This window comes from Drosophila miranda, assembly GCF_003369915.1.
Source record: "Drosophila miranda strain MSH22 chromosome Y unlocalized genomic scaffold, D.miranda_PacBio2.1 Contig_Y2_pilon, whole genome shotgun sequence".
In the NCBI taxonomy this organism is placed as follows: domain Eukaryota; kingdom Metazoa; phylum Arthropoda; class Insecta; order Diptera; family Drosophilidae; genus Drosophila; species Drosophila miranda.
Genome location: NW_022881614.1, coordinates 36831591 through 36847189, shown reverse-complemented (window position 1 = coordinate 36847189; position 15599 = coordinate 36831591).

The following is a 15599-nucleotide window of genomic DNA, read 5'->3' as shown; positions in this document are numbered from 1 at the left end:
GCTCGGCCTCCAGTTGGCGGTTTAGCTTCTTCTTTCTGGCCTTCGCTGACCTTGTCTGGGTCCGTGTGGATGCCTTGTTCGCTGATGACATGGCCGAGGTAGACTAAACTTTTCCTGAAGAAGCTACACTTGTTTCTGTTCAGTCGGAGGTTCGCCTCTTGCAGCCTCCTGAAAACCTCGCGAAGGTGGTCGATGTGTTCTTCTAGCGTGGCTCCGATGACGATGATATCGTCGAGATATGCGAACGCGTATGGCTCCATGGTGGGTCCGATGACGCTGTCCAACGCTCACTGGAACGTCGCTGGGGCTGAGTGCAGGCCGAAAGGCATGACCTTCCACTGGAAGGGTCCTCTGCCGGGGACGGTAAATGCTGTTGCCTCTCTGCTGCCCTCGGCCACAGGGATCTGCCAGTATCCGTTTTCGAGGTCCAGCGTGAAGATGTAGCGAGCGTGGCGAAGTCTCTCGAGAATGTGGTTAATCCGTGGCAGCGGATATGCGTCCGGCACCGAGCGGGCATTTAGTTGGCGATAATCCACGCACATTCGCATTTCTCCGGTCTTCTTTCCTACCAAGACGATTGGGGCGCTGTGGGGACTGTGGGATGGCTCGATCCTTCCGTCCCGTAGCAGCTCGTCCACCTGCGCGTTGATGATCTTCTCCATGGCCGGGTTCTTCGGAAAATAGCGCTGCTTCACGGGCCTGTCGTCTCGCATTGTTATCGTGTGTTCGGCGATGTGGGATACTCCAGCTAGTCCGTCGAATTTCGCCAGTTCTTCTTCCAGAAACTTGCCTGCCCACGGCGTGGGGGGTGGTTCGGGGTCTGGGTCTTGCTGCCACGGCGATAGGTCCTCCAGTTCCAGAGCGGTAATGGCGGCCAAGATCGCGTTCTCGTCATCCGAGTCGGCTGGACGAAACGGGTTTCGTTCCCGGGCTATTTCGGCGTCGGCTAATGGCTCCAGTTGGTAGTCCGTCGTCGAGGTCTCTCTGATCTCGTCCTGTGGTGTCGGGGTTCGTGGCTGGCGTGATGTCTGTCGTGCTGGGTTACTTCGTGGTGACTCCCGGTTCGATGAGCTGGCCCTGGTCCCGCGGGGCCGCAGCTATCTTTGCTGGAGTATTCTGGTGATTCCTGGGTCCTGTTGCTGACTCTCGGTTCGATGAGCTGGCCCTGGGTTGGTCCAGCGGCGCCGAAGCTATCTCTGCCGAAGTTTTCTGCTTTCTGCTGTGTCCTGTTGGTGACTCCTGGTTCGACGAGCTGGCCCTGGGCTGGTCCAGTGGAGCCGTAGCTGTCTCTGCCCAAGTCCTTTGTTTCCTGCTGTGTCCTGTTGGTGACTCCTGGTTCGACGAGCTGGCCCTGGATTGATCCAGTGGGGCCGTAGCTGTCTCTTCCAAAGTCCTTTGCTTCCTGCTGTGTCCTGTTGGTGACTCCTGGTTCAACGAGCTGGCCCTGGATTGATCCAGTGGGGCCGTAGCTGTCTCTGCCAAAGTCCTTTGCTTCCTGCTGTGTCCTGTCGGTGACTCCTGGTTCGACGAGCTGGCCCTGGATTGATCCAGTGGAGCCGTAGCTGTCTCTGCCCAAGTCCTTTGCTTCCTGCTGTGTCCTGTCGGTGACTCCTGGTTCGACGAGCTGGCCCTGGACTGATCCAGTGGAGCCGTAGCTGTCTTTGCCAAAGTCTTCGTTTTGTTGCGTTGTCCTGTTGGTGTCGGGGTTCGTGCTGGGGAACTGGCCATGGTTGGTTCCATCGGTGTCGCAGTTCTTTCCGTCGTAGCTTTCTTCGTGTCCTGTTGTGGTGGCGTAGTCCTGGGGTTGTTGCTTGATCTTGTCTGGTAGGGCTTTGTTGTCCCTATCTCCTTCGCCAGCCGCTCACTGATGAAGGATCGTGTGGCTCCAGTGTCGAGGGTGGCCGCAAATGCTCTCCCATTGATGTCCACCAGGGCAGCGATCCTTCCTCCGGTCATGCTTAATGGGTGGGTTTCTCCTGTTCCGGGGTGCGCGCCTCCGTCCATGTCCCAGTTGGGCGGAGACCCGATACTGTTCCCGACGCTGGCTTCCGGCAGCAGTTGATGGTCCGGACCCCTCGGTGGCCACATTCCCAACAGAACAGCTTCTGTCGGTTTGTGCACGCACCACTGAAATGGCCGTTTTCCCCGCAGTTCCGGCAGGCTCGTTGTACATCGATCGCCTGCTCTTGCTCCTGGCCGATTCCTCGGTTGGTGATCTCGGTTTTCCCGGGTGTCTCGTGTGTGTTGCCTCGTTGTGGGTTGGTTCCATTGCCGGGATAGGCGGCACGGGGTCGATGGTTCTGCGTGGTCCCGATGCTGCGGAGTGCGTCTCGGTCCCGCGCGGTTTCGTAGGCCGAGACGAGCTTGGTCAATTCCGTGAGTGATCGGAAATCTTGTCTGCGCGTGTACATTTGATACTCCGGACGGAGATTTTCGTAGATCCGCTCGAGTTCCTGTTCCCGAGTATACTTGGCTCGCTGCATCATCAGACGCAACTCGATAAGGTAATCCCGGAAGGATTCCTTGGGCTTCTGTTCCCGACTTCGTATGGTGTCTTCCAGCCGCTGGAAGTATCTGGGGGGCAGGAAGAATTCTAGGAATTCTTTCCGAAAGTCTGTCCAATTCTGTCCCTGCATCTGAAAAGTTCGGAACCATCCTTCGGCCTTACCTGTAAGGAGACCGGAGATGGCTCGCGGCAGCTGCTCTGGGCTCCCGCCGTATGATTCCACTCGCTCCTCGAGCCTTTCGATGAACGCTAGTGGGTCCGCGTGACCGTCGAAAGTAAATCCCCATTTCCGGAGTTTGTCCGCCAGTAACGAGTACGAGATCTCACCCCCTCCGGGGCGTGAGACCCGATGTCCCTGAGGAAGACGTGGATGTTCTCCTTCCGTGGTTGTCTGGTGGCTAGGCGTGGCCAGGGGTCCAGCGGTAGTGGGTACTGGCGCGTGGTTCTTGCTGGACGCCTCTGGTCTGGTTCCTTGGAGTGGTCCTTGGGCAGCTCGTTGTGGTTGCTCGTCCTGGGCGGCCGGTGTCTCGGTTGCTGACTCGCGGTATCCGTGGGTGGATCCTTGGCTCGTGCTGGGCAGCTCGGGTACAATTAATCGCAGTTTTGGTCCCTCCTTGCTGTCTTCCATCTTCGTCCGGCTCTCTGGCCCGGGTGACGTGGCTGGACTCCGGTGGTCCCTGGGGCTCGGTATGTTCCCAAAGTGCGTAGCCAATTCGTCCAGCCTTGCCTGCACGGCTTCGGGGTGCCCAGGGCGTGCGATGAATGCGGTGATCCGGCTCCGTAGGTCCTCTACAGTCCCAGTTTCTCCTAGTCCAAACTCCTTAGCTAGGCTCTGCAGATCGTCCTTCCTGCGGGACGCTATCCAGCGGATGTTCATCCTGATCCTGGTACACTAATCGGGGCACCGGTACGAGTCCTTATCAGCACGGTACTGGGTCTGGGGCTTCTGTACTAGGATACGCGGCACTGGGTGGAGAGTCCTGTTCGAAGGACACGCGGCACGGTACTGGATCGTTGATCCTATACTAGGATACACGGCACTGGGGTGGGGGATCCTGTTCGAAGGGCACGCGGCACGGTACTAGATCGGTGATCCTGTACTAGGATACACAGCACTGGGTTGGATGATCCTGTCGAAGGATACGTGGCGCGGTACAGGGAAAGGTTCTGTCTGACTGCTTGGTGGTAACTGTGTGACTGCTCGGTAACAACTACCTGACTGCCCGGTAATGACTGTCTGACTGCTCGGTAACAACTGCCTGACTGCCCGGTAATGACTGTCTGACTGCTCGGTAACAACTGTCCGACTGCTCGGTAATGACTGTCTGACTGCTCGGTAACAACTGTCCTGACCGGTGTTCCTGCTCCGCCTTATATTGGCCGTGGCCATGGCTTTGTGGCCGAGGGCTCCTCTGCCATGTAGCTGCTCCTCTGCGATCGCCGGCTGTCCCTCGCTGCTCCGTTGTTCTACCGCTGCTTCGCTGCTTGGCTGCTCTGTCACTGCTTGGCTGCTCTGTCACTGTCTCGCTGCTCTGTCACTGCCTCGCTGCTCTGTCACTGCTTGGCTGCTCTGTCACTGTCTCGCTGCTCTGTCACTGCCTCGCTGCGCCTTCTCCGCTCTACCGCTGCCACGTTGCTCTGTCGCTGCTGCTTCTCCGCTCTGCCGCTGCCTCGTTGCTCTCCCGGCACGCGGTGCTGTGTCTTCGGCGTCTCTCCCCGTCTCTTTCTGTCGCGTAGGTGGCTGGCCGCGTGGGTTTTTTTTTTCCGCGTGGTTTTCGCCGGCGCGTCTGGGACACGTGCCGGCGGCTGTTGCTTGGGGGTATTAGAGAAACCAGCCTCAGCTGTACATAAGTCGAGGGATCAAAGATTGGTGCTGGCTATTCGCCGGGACTCTGATTTTTGGCTGCTAATCACTGATTTTAAGTTTTTCTTCCCTTTCTCCTGCTGCTTTTCCTGATCCGTGGCTCCTAAACATCGTTTGCCGTTTTGCTTTTGTGGGTCTTGCCTTTTAATTGTTGGCTGCTGCTTGGTTCCCTTTTCACTTCTAACTGCTTTTCACTTATTCCCTATGCTCACCGACTCTCCCCTCGTGAGTCCCTGCTCGGGCGCCATCTGTAAGGAAGTTCTCAGGCCGAGGTACAGCTTCTCAGTCTGTCCAGGGCCCGGTCCTTCCCCACAGCAAAATTTGTTGTGTGAGGACATAAGTGGAGAGCCGTTCGCAGCGAAAGCGCACCCGTGGGGTGGATCGTGGCGCGGGTGAACCCGTGCTTGGGGAGCTGCCGAGACGTGTGTTGGGGGTCATGCGAGGCGGGAGGAGGGGGTTTGGGTCAGGGGTCGGAAGGGTAGGGAGAGGGGAGCCCAGCTTAGCAGATGCCGCATGATCCACGACTCACATCTGCGTCGCCAGGTCCCCAGGGCGAGGGTGTAGGAGAGGGAACCCAGCTTTGCGGATGCCGCGTGAATCCACGACTCACATCCAGCATCGCCGGGTCCCCAGGGGAGACAGGTATAGGGAAGGGAAGCCCAGCTTGCGGGATGCCGCATGATCCACGACTCACATCCCCTTCGCCGGGCCCCCAGGGAATAGGGAAGAGAGGGGGTGGGGCTGAGGGACTCCTACGGGCGAAAGTTCTGAAACCGGTGGGTTGAGGTGGGTGTCTTTATTGTGGGGGGAATAAATGACAAAAATTTACAACATTTTCGGGAAAACTTCTGGTTCTGTGCGTACACCCTGCCTACTGCACCGATCTATCCCCCCCAGAGCTCACATACGTGAGGTGGCTCACCCTTGCTTTCCCTTCCTTGGGTCCGGCGGCCGGTCCTCGTCACGTCGGTGGCTTCCTTTGCACACCCCGGTCACAGCTGGTTTTTATTCACCGCGTCCTGCTTATTGCGTACACGGCGCGGTCACGGCTAGTTTTTAAATCTATTTTGGCTTCCGCCGCACAACCGGTCTGGCTCAGCCCTCCGAGATCACTCCCGAGCCTGGCCCGCGCTGGACCGTGCCAGGCCTCTGCTTTACCTTTTGCAGCTTCTCCGCCGCTTCGTGGCTGCGCAGCTTTCGGCTGTCGGCCTCGGCTGCGTGGGCGATCGGCGGCTTCTCTGCCGCTTCGCTCTCTTGCATGCTGTTTCCTTTGCCTTCGGCCGTTCTCTCTCTTGCTTTGGCTGCGTGGGCGCAAGAGCGACCGGCCAGTCTCTTCGTTTCCTTCTCTTCCATGTCGGCTCTCTTTGCTGCGTGGCCGTAGTAGGCGTCTCTCTTTCGTGTTGTCTCTTCGCTGCTAATAAGTAAACGCCTCACTATTTTAGGGGTTTTCTTAGCCTATTTCTTATTTTAATTGGGGAAACTAAGGATTCATTGTTCGTTGTCTAAGTAAAACTAATTATAATAGAAGTAATAAGAATCGGATAAAAAGTGATAATGAAATAATGAAATTAGATAACCAGCCGTCGGGGCGGTCCCTCCAGGGGATGGTGTCGTGGCTAGTGCTGTGGAGGCTTATGCCTTCACAGTATCGGGTATAACTGTAGAGTTGCGGTGTCCGCAGCAACTCACAACGTTCCCCCTCGTTGTTATTGATGTTGTTATCAGTTGCAATTATTTTTTTGATTTACACAATTCGATGGCTGGCAAACCCTTCCTTCCTCGCCCCTTTCTGTTTTCTTCGCTTTGTGATAATTTTCTCGCCTCGTTTGCGGTTTGCCAAGAGGCCAGAGAGGGGAAATGGCAGAGCGGGGAGGGGGAAAATGGGAATATCGAGAGGACAGTGGCTGTGGCAAGAAGGTAAGCATTCATCCGCTCATTTGGTCAGGGCTTATAGAACCAGGGTGAAAGTCCCTTTTTTTATTTCCCTGGGTTTTCTCCCTCTCCCTCTCCCTCACTCTCTCTCTCTCTCTCTCTCTCTCTCTCTCTCTCTCTCTCTGTTTGCATTATTGACAGTTGTTGTGGAATAATCAGATTTAAAACGTTAAATGTCGTCGCTACTTGGGTGGGTCCTTGTCCTTGTCCTTTCTTCGCCTCCTTCTCCTCCTTTTCCTCCTCCATGGCCATATTTTGCCTGCCATTGTTCCAGGGCCTTTATCTTTTTGTATTTTCTGTTTTGGCTTTGAATTTAAGTAGTAATTTCCTGTTTCGTCGAGAGGTGGAAAATGTGGGAAATTGTTGCTCGGGAAACGCTGTACAGTAGTGATAATATGGGGCTTATCAAGTGGGAAAAGCCATCATCGGTCATATACAGAAAATGGGGGGCAGGAACAAACAGGTTTTTACCAAGTTAATGGTTTATTTATGTGGAGACTCAGGCCCCTGATGGAGCCCTGCAATACTCGTAAGCCGATTGTCTATGGAGCCCAAGATCTATATGACCACCATCCTCAATGACATGGCCAAGGTATCTTACTTCCTTCAAACAAAATTTACTTTTTTCGACATTAATTGTTAACCCAGCTTGTTTTAACCGAGATGCTAACTCGGATAACACACGCACATGGATTTCGAAAGTAGAAGATACAACGAGCAAATCATCTAGATAGACGAACACTTCATGTCGTAACTGAGAGGGTATAACTTTATCCATTAATTTACACATGGTTTGTGGAGCGTTGGTTAGTCCAAATGGCATCACTGTGTATTGATACAGGGGTCTCCCCGGGACGGTAAACGCGGTCTTTTCGCGAGCGTCTGAAGTCAATGGGATCTGCCAATAGGCATCCTTCAGGTCGATGCTGGAAATATATTCAGCTTTTGGTAGTCGGCTTAATATTCCATCAATCAAAGGCATGGGATATGCGCTCTTCACTGTGACTTCGTTGACCTTACGGCTATCGAGACATATTCTCACCTTTCCAGGTTTCCTAACGAGAACGACTGGTGACGACCATGGACTATCGGACTCCTCAATAACGCCAAGCGCTATCATTCTATCTACTTCCACAAACATGACCTTTTCGACGGCAGGAGATACCGAATAGTGCCGCTGTTTAATTGGCTTTGCATCCCCTATATCGGTATCGTGACTTATCCAGATGGTTCGACCTAGACCTTCTTTGGCGAATGACGGGAACTTTTGAATAGCCTCTGACAACATGGCCTGTTGCGAATCCGTTAGGCTAAGGCAGCAACTTCGGGCTTGGCATTCTGGGTTACTACACCTGGAGGTAACAATTTAAATGCAGCCCAAAAGTCCATGCCAAGGAATAATTCTTGAGCGAGTGATGGTACTAAATACAATGTTATGGGTTTAGTTTCATTTCGAAACAGCACGGGAGTGGAGATCTTGCCTACAATTTTCTGCGCAGCTCCATCAGCAGTTCGCACAGATGCATTAACGGTTTTGACGGTCGCATGACTTACTTTCAACGCTAACTCCCCTCCTATACCACTGATTGTTGCTCCTGTATCCAAAAGACCAGTGACTGTTCTCCCCAATAGTTGGACCTTTGCATACGGTCTTATGTCCTGAGCATTCCCAGCTACGGCGGATAACAAAACTTTTCGTTCTTGCTTTCGTGCTACCAAAGACTATACAATACCAAGATGTCGCATGAGGAACAAATGCTTTTTCAATTTTCGTTTGACGCTTCATGGTACGGGCGCGCGGGGCTAGTACTTCAATTCTCTTTTACGCTACCTTCGCCTCCGAAGTGCTACTCGGCTTCGTCAATGCCTCGGTCAGCACGAGCTCGAGCCAACCCAGAAACATGCTTGTAGTTGTGTATATGTGTGTATGTCCTAGGTCGGCACGGCCATAAACCGGTTTCGCCCGCAGCATATACGGCTTTTAGCTTCACACACAAGCGCACTGAAAGCATGTCAGTGTCTGCGTGCCGAAACCGTGCAAATATTTATTGACTAACTAACTAATTTAGCAAGCTGAGACGGCCAAAGGTCCCACTGTGCCGCTCCAAAGACATCGGCGATCCGCGACCACCGCTTCGACGGTGCTGTTGCCGAACAGACGAAACCGATGGGCAGCGGGGTCGCGGTAGAGACGAAATACAGGCGAAAAGGGAATTGAAACCCCGCGCGCTCCATCGTGCCTTTTGGGTCCTAATGTTAGGACCCGCCAGAGAACAGCTTTTTGGTCGCTCATGCAACATCTTGGTATTGTATAGTCTTTGCTTTTATCTACGCGTGCAGTGACATACATATGTGCATATGTGTGAAATTGACTATTCCCTCTTCAGTGACTTTCGTCATTGCTACGTCGCTTACGCCGCCCGCATACGAACAGTAACGCTAAAGGAGAAGACATTTACCGGTGCCGAAATACTGTTTGCGTTGCTGATGAAGTCATTCGGTGTCTCGATCATGATGGCTATGCCCATGCATTTCTTCATATTAGAATAATACTTTGGAACCCCACTATTGACCCTAGGATTAACATTAAAAGTTAAATTCGTGTGATTCGGTTTTTTTGGTTTATCATAAAGAAATGTGCAGCTAGAAGGAAAGGAACTAAAACTAATACTCGCGCGTATCGCCTTTCTACTCTGACACACTGATATTTACAAGTTTTCAGCCACCCTCATCGACCACATGGAAGCGCTTTCATCGTTGGATTTGATCGTAATGTGAGTGATAACTTGTGAACGTCTGCTATATGTGAATTCAAAATTTTACGCAAGTCGAAGCAACATTAAAGATTCCATGCCTCGACCGTAAACTTCCCAGCCGTACTGTAACGCTGACCAATCCAATTTCTGCAATTCCGAATCTATCGACAACCGAACTTATGATTGGGATTACGCCACAAGCAATTGCTGTGCACTTTAAAGATGCATCCATCCGTCCCTTGGTTTTTGCATTTAAACTGAAAACCATTCGAATATATTTTTATTTGTGCAACGTAATTACCATTATTCCTGAATATACTCTTTATAATTAGTTGACCCTAGTCTAATAAGATCTTTCATCATGATATTTTTATATATACAATTAATCTTAATTGCAGCTTATTTGAACATATTATCCTTATTACTTTAGTAGACTTTATACATATATATCTACCCTCATAGCGGCCATGAGAGCCTGTAGGAAAGTTTAATGAATAAACTGTTTGTAATGAATTCCCGTTAATGGTTGCCGTTATTAAGGATCATCATAGAGCGTTTATTTTAGGGATCGTTACCCATTACTCAGCCTATTTGGACCGGTGCGATCAAGGAAGGGTGGGCATACCGAGTTGCAATGACACCGCAAGCAACTCCCGCTCGAATTAGTTCCGCTGACTCATCTCCCTACACTGTCATTTCTCTGTAAATTTCTTCCGTCCGAACCTTGAACCGCACGCGAAAGTTATTTTTATTGTCTTTGCTCCTAATGCTCGAGCTCGTGACGCGATCTCTCCCTACCCCACCCCCACTCTACCCGACTAACCATGAGACCGGCAGCAACGCGTGCATGGATCTCGATCATACCCTCCATCTGCTCGTCTACCGTTTCAGATCCTAGCCTCCTGCTTCGTTATCTGTTACAAACTGTCGCTACATACTCATAAACGTAATGATGAAGCAACGACTGGGATGACGGCGACGACTACAATGTCGACTGACTGCCCTCGAGTCTTATATCCTTGACAAATCCTTGTGCCACAGCAGCAAATGGAAAAAGCGACAGACGGAGAAAGGGAGAGGCAATGCCAAATGCGCAGCAGAATGTCTAAATGAGTGCAGGACCACGGATTCTGGATAGGGGATCCAGTGAATGAGCAAACTCTCTGGCTTTCCCGACTCCCCGACTGCTTGCTAGGTGCCACTGACAATGGCGATCACAAATCGGTCGGTTGGTGGCTTCAAGACAGACCATGCCCCCCCCACCCCCACTGTCGGGGCACCGGAGCCCATGGCTTGTCCCACCCTCGTGATGGATGACAATAAACCCGACAAGCGGTGACGACAATTGTTTGTTGCCAGTCGCTCTCTCTCTCTCTCTCTCTCTCTCTCTCTCTCTCTCTCTCTCTCTCTCACTCCCCATCATTATCCCCGCTTGTGCTCCAGCTCTACTTAGCGGAGCATTTGTTAGCCCCAAACAATAGTAGTGGTAGAAGGAGCCAGATGGCCCCCTGACTTTTCCCAGCATTAAAGTTTTGCTTTAAAATGTGCAAAACAATGAGTTATTGGAGACGGGCAATCGATTATCCACTCCAATGGGAGTCGGATAGTGCCCATATATTTAGATATTGATTATCTCCTATAAAATGTACACTGCTTTCGATTTCGACGGGGCTTTTTGTTGTTTTCTCTGCTGCTGTGCACTGCTTTTCCCTGCTTTGCCTGTTAATGTTTGTGGAGATAATGTTTTTTATCCCCAATCGGCCGACTAATTATTTCGAATTAAACAAAACTCGGCGCAGAAATAAAACTACGATATGTTCTTTAATGCGTGACATCCAAATTGCAAGTGTGGCTTGCCTGCCCTTTACATTGCCGCTCCGATCGCTAAGCGCAGCTTCGCTCGGCCGACGTCGGTAGGCAGACGCAAAGCGGAGATAGCGAAGAGCGAGCTGGCAGAGAGCGTTTAGCAGGGCAAGCAAGCTTTAACAAACAAATGAGTGACATAGACATAAGTAACAAACAAAATAAGCGGCTGAGGGCCAAGAATTAGGTGCTATTTGGCAAGCAGCTAATCGGCTGGGTTCTGCTCCGAACATTCACCCCCCGTTGGAAGGCAAAGGCTTTCAACAGATCCATCCTGAAGGGGCAGAACCGTTTTTTTTCCAACGGCCTTCTTGAAGATGCTTGCTTGGGCGCAGCTGGCGGCTACGCTGGGATGATCGTCGAACGCAGCAATCGGCGCTTCTTTACGAAGGCGGCTTGTCGTGATTACGTCTTGATCATCGGGAACCTCTGTAATTGTATAGAATGGCAGGAAATTTGGCAATGTAGAAATTGTTGAAAGTTGAATTTCATTTAGCGTGGATATGTAGGTTTTTAATATATGGAAAAGTTCGCGCTGCAGTTCCTGATTCTCCGATCGCAGTTTTTCCACTTGCACCTGGCACTCGAGCAGCTGCTTCCTGCATTGCTGCTCTAAGTTTTGGTACTCCAGCGTTGTGGGTCGAAAATCGTCAATAGAGATGCACGAGGAATTTTCAAAAGCGGCTAAAGCTGCACGCTTATTCTCCGAGCTATCAATGCTTCCTGATACTATCCAACCAAGTTTTGTCTCCTGCAATGTTGGCAATTGGGCTGATAGTCGAATCTGTCCGACGCACATTAAATCGAAGAACAAACAAGAACCTATCAACAGATCGATACGTTGGGGCTTGGAGAAATTAGGATCAGCTAGTTTTAGATTATTCGGCATTGGCCAATCCTTTGCGTCTACGCCGAAGTTAGGCTGCATTTCCGTAATTGAGTTGGTGACAATTGCAGCGAAGGAAGCTCGATAGCTTGCGTCCTGGGATTGTACAACTATATGTACAGACTTGCTCGAAGGTAGAATGGAATCTCCGATTCCAGAGATGTGAACATAAGACGAGCGATGATCCAACTGCAACTGATCAGCAAGTCTAGATGTTACAAAGTTTGCCTGTGATGCAGAATCCAAAATGGCACGACATGGGATAAGTGCTCCATAACGATCTGTTACATGGACGAGGGCAGTAGGTAGCAACACGTTCTGGCTAGGCTGAGATTTCTGGATCGAGGGGGAGGGCTGGAACACCCGCTTGCTAGAAGCACAGTCGCGGCCTCTTGCTGGATCGATTCCTCGGCCGGTGAAGAGGAAGATGAAGCACCAGTTCCCGATGGAATGTGGAGTAGCGTGTGATGTTTGGCCTGGCAATGCCTGCAAAGTCCTGACCTGCACCTCTGCAATTCATGGCCTTTGTTGAGGCAGTTCAAACACAAGCGGCTCTTCTTTGCTTCTTTGTATCGTTCAAACGCAGAGAGATTCAGGAATGCCTGACATCTAGATATGTAATGCTCGGAGGAATTGCAATGGTTACATATGGGGTTAGGATGGTCGTTACTGAAGGTGATAAGGGTGACAGGTTTGTCTTCTCCCACCTGTTGACTAGGATTTGTTGCCATGGCTGATCCCAAATTCTCCAGCATCCGACATCTCGCTTCCAGAAATGAGGCCATGCTTGACCACCGAGGCAATCCTGACGTCGGCAAGTTCTCTTCCCATTTCTCCTTTGTTTTGTGGTCCAATTTCGTGCCTATGATGAAGATCAGCAACCCATCGGATATCTAATGCGGGGTCGCCAAGGTCTGAAGTGCACGCAAGTGCGAATTGATTTTGTCGCTGAGCGCGCGCAAGCCGATAGCCGAGCCCTTCTCCACCCCTTGCAGACCGAAAATAGCCTTGACGTGTGCCTGAAAATGTAACAGTTTATTATCGAATCGCAACATTAGTAAATTCAACGCCTTGTCGTAATTCTCCTCAGAAAGTTCCAAGGAACGAATCGTATCCAGCGCAGCACCATCTAGACATCCACGAAGATATTGGAATTTTTCGATGATTGGTATACGATGGTCTTTGTGCACCATTGTCGAGAACATCGAGTGGAATTCTGGCCAATCCATGTAGTTCCCACCGAATCGCGGAAGCTGCAACTCGGGCATTCGAGAACGGCCTATACTATTATAGGCGAACAACGACGAATTCCCCTCGAGAGTATACCAAGCCGTTGAATTGGCAACATTTACCGTGCGAGCAGCCATCAACTCCCGCGACAGCCTGGACCTAACCTTGACATAAACATTCGAAAAGTCCAGCCGGGCATCATGGGCTAACTGCAGGAAATCCAGCCTTTCAAGGCTCGTTTGAGCGGCATCGAAATCCGCATTCATTCGCTCGATTTGCTCTAAGCGAGCTTGAAGTTCTGCCTCATCTAACTCGGCAAGCTCTTCCTTGGTGAGAAAGCGATCCATGGCCTTTAGTTGGCGCGCGATGAACTCGGCCTTGTGCTTGTAGAAATCACTCGGCATTGCTGCGTTCGCGACATTGGTAGGCTCAGGTGCTGCCATGTTGAGGTTTTAAAAGAGTCACTCAGCACGACCGAAAAAGACACCCTGTATACGTATAAACGTGGGAACCGAAAGCAAAGGGATTACAGCTAATGCCTTTAGCTGTGCGGCTGTGCGAGCTGTCCGATTCCGCTTTGTACTCCGCTTGTGTGTATTAGTGAGTTCGCTGCACTGCCTACCGCACTGCACTGACCGAATTGTCGCGACAGAGAAATTAATAGCCAGCAATGCGTGTATGTAGGTGTATGTAAGTGTGTTTTAGCACCGAATTGTGCTTAACCGCCGGAAATTTGCTAGGGCTAACGAATGTCGATCGCAAATGATTATTAATTGACACTGCAACTCAGAGATCACGTCGGGGTCACCAAATTTTATGTTTTTTATCCCCAATCGGCCGACTAATTATTTCGAATTAAACAAAACTCGGCGCAGAAATAAAATTACGATATGTTCTTTAATGCGTGACATCCAAATTGCAAGTGTGGCTTGCCTGCCCTTTACATTGCCGCTCCGATCGCTAAGCGCAGCTTCGCTCGGCCGACGTCGGTAGGCAGACGCAAAGCGGAGATAGCGAAGAGCGAGCTGGCAGAGAGCGTTTAGCAGGGCAAGCAAGCGCAAAGCTTTAACAAACAAATGAGTGACATAGACATAAGTAACAAACAAAATAAGCGGCTGAGGGCCAAGAATTAGGTGCTATTTGGCAAGCAGCTAATCGGCTGGGTTCTGCTCCGAACAATGCTCTTTGGACTGCTTATTTGCTCAATCTTCTGTTGTTATTTGAATATACGCTGCTTTGTGCTTGCATGAACTTTGAACTGCTTTCTATGCACTCTAAACTGTGCGTTTCCACTGCTTCTTCTTGCGATCTTTTGAATAGCTGCCATTTGCACTGCTTTATCTTCTCATCCACTGTCAATTCCTTGCCAGCTTTGACGCTCCCCGGCGTCGTTTATTTGCACTGCTTGCACTGACTCCGAGCTATGCATATGCCTCTACTCATTTGAACTGCTTATGGTTGCACTGCTTCGTCCTTTGTATCAACGTTGCTCTGCTTTTTCTGCTGATCATCATTTTCTTGCTGCTACTCTTCATGGTCCCGCGAATCTTCTCCCTTTCCCTCAGTTTCTGGACACTTCGTAGCCCGTGGATCGGCATCGGGTGGCATGTTCTTGGCGCCACCGGCTGCGCATTTCATGTTTTGTGCTGCTTCTTCATGGTCCAGCCTTCTGTCGCGTGCCGCCGCCAATTTATCGAAGATTTTCCGCTTCTCGTGGGTGACGCAGGCCACCTTCACGCCGGTTACCATGCAGCTCAAGAGGCTTTCCATGGCATTCCAGTCCACTGGCTGTCTTATTTCGTTGGCTGACGGCGCCCCTTTGGCGATCTGGCTCTCGGGTTGTTGTTGTTGTTGCAACGTCGCCATTTTGTCCGCCGCCGTCTCACAGGTTGGCGCTGGAGATTTGTTGGCCACCGATTTCCCGCTGGTTGGTTCTTGAGTTTGTTTGCTCTTTTTCACCTTGCCATCGTCCAAGAAGTTTTGGTATACGGCACAGGGGTCCTTCTTTGAAGATTTGTTCTCCTTCCCCTGGCCGCAGGCACTCTCCTTAGAAGCTTTCGGTTCCGGCTTGCTGCAGGAGTCCTTCTTCGAAGCCTTATACTCTGTGTGGCCGCAGGCACTCTCCTTCGAAGCCTTAGGCTTCGCCTGGCCGCAGGCACTCTCCTTCGAATCCTTCTCCTCCTTCGGCTTGGCACAATGCTTCGGCTCCTTCGGCGGCTCTTTCTTCGCCTTCTTTTTCTCCATCTGCGCCAAATACTTGCGCCTCCTGTCGAGCCTCGTATTTGATGGCTTCGCCTGGCAATCCTTCTCCATTTTCGGGGCCACAGAAGATTCATCGCAGGGGTCCTTCTTGTAGCTTGTGCATCCCGATGGCTTTTTGTCGGCTTTCGGCTTGGGAGGGCCACAGTTCTTGTCCGCCTTCTGGCAGAAGGTCTTTCGAAGCTGCAGCAAGTGCGATCTGGGTTCCGGCATCAAATGCTTCCATCGGGATGGCTGCAACTGTGGCAACAGCAGCCGCACGGGCACGGGTCGGCCACAAATCATTGTAAATTTTGCACAAAT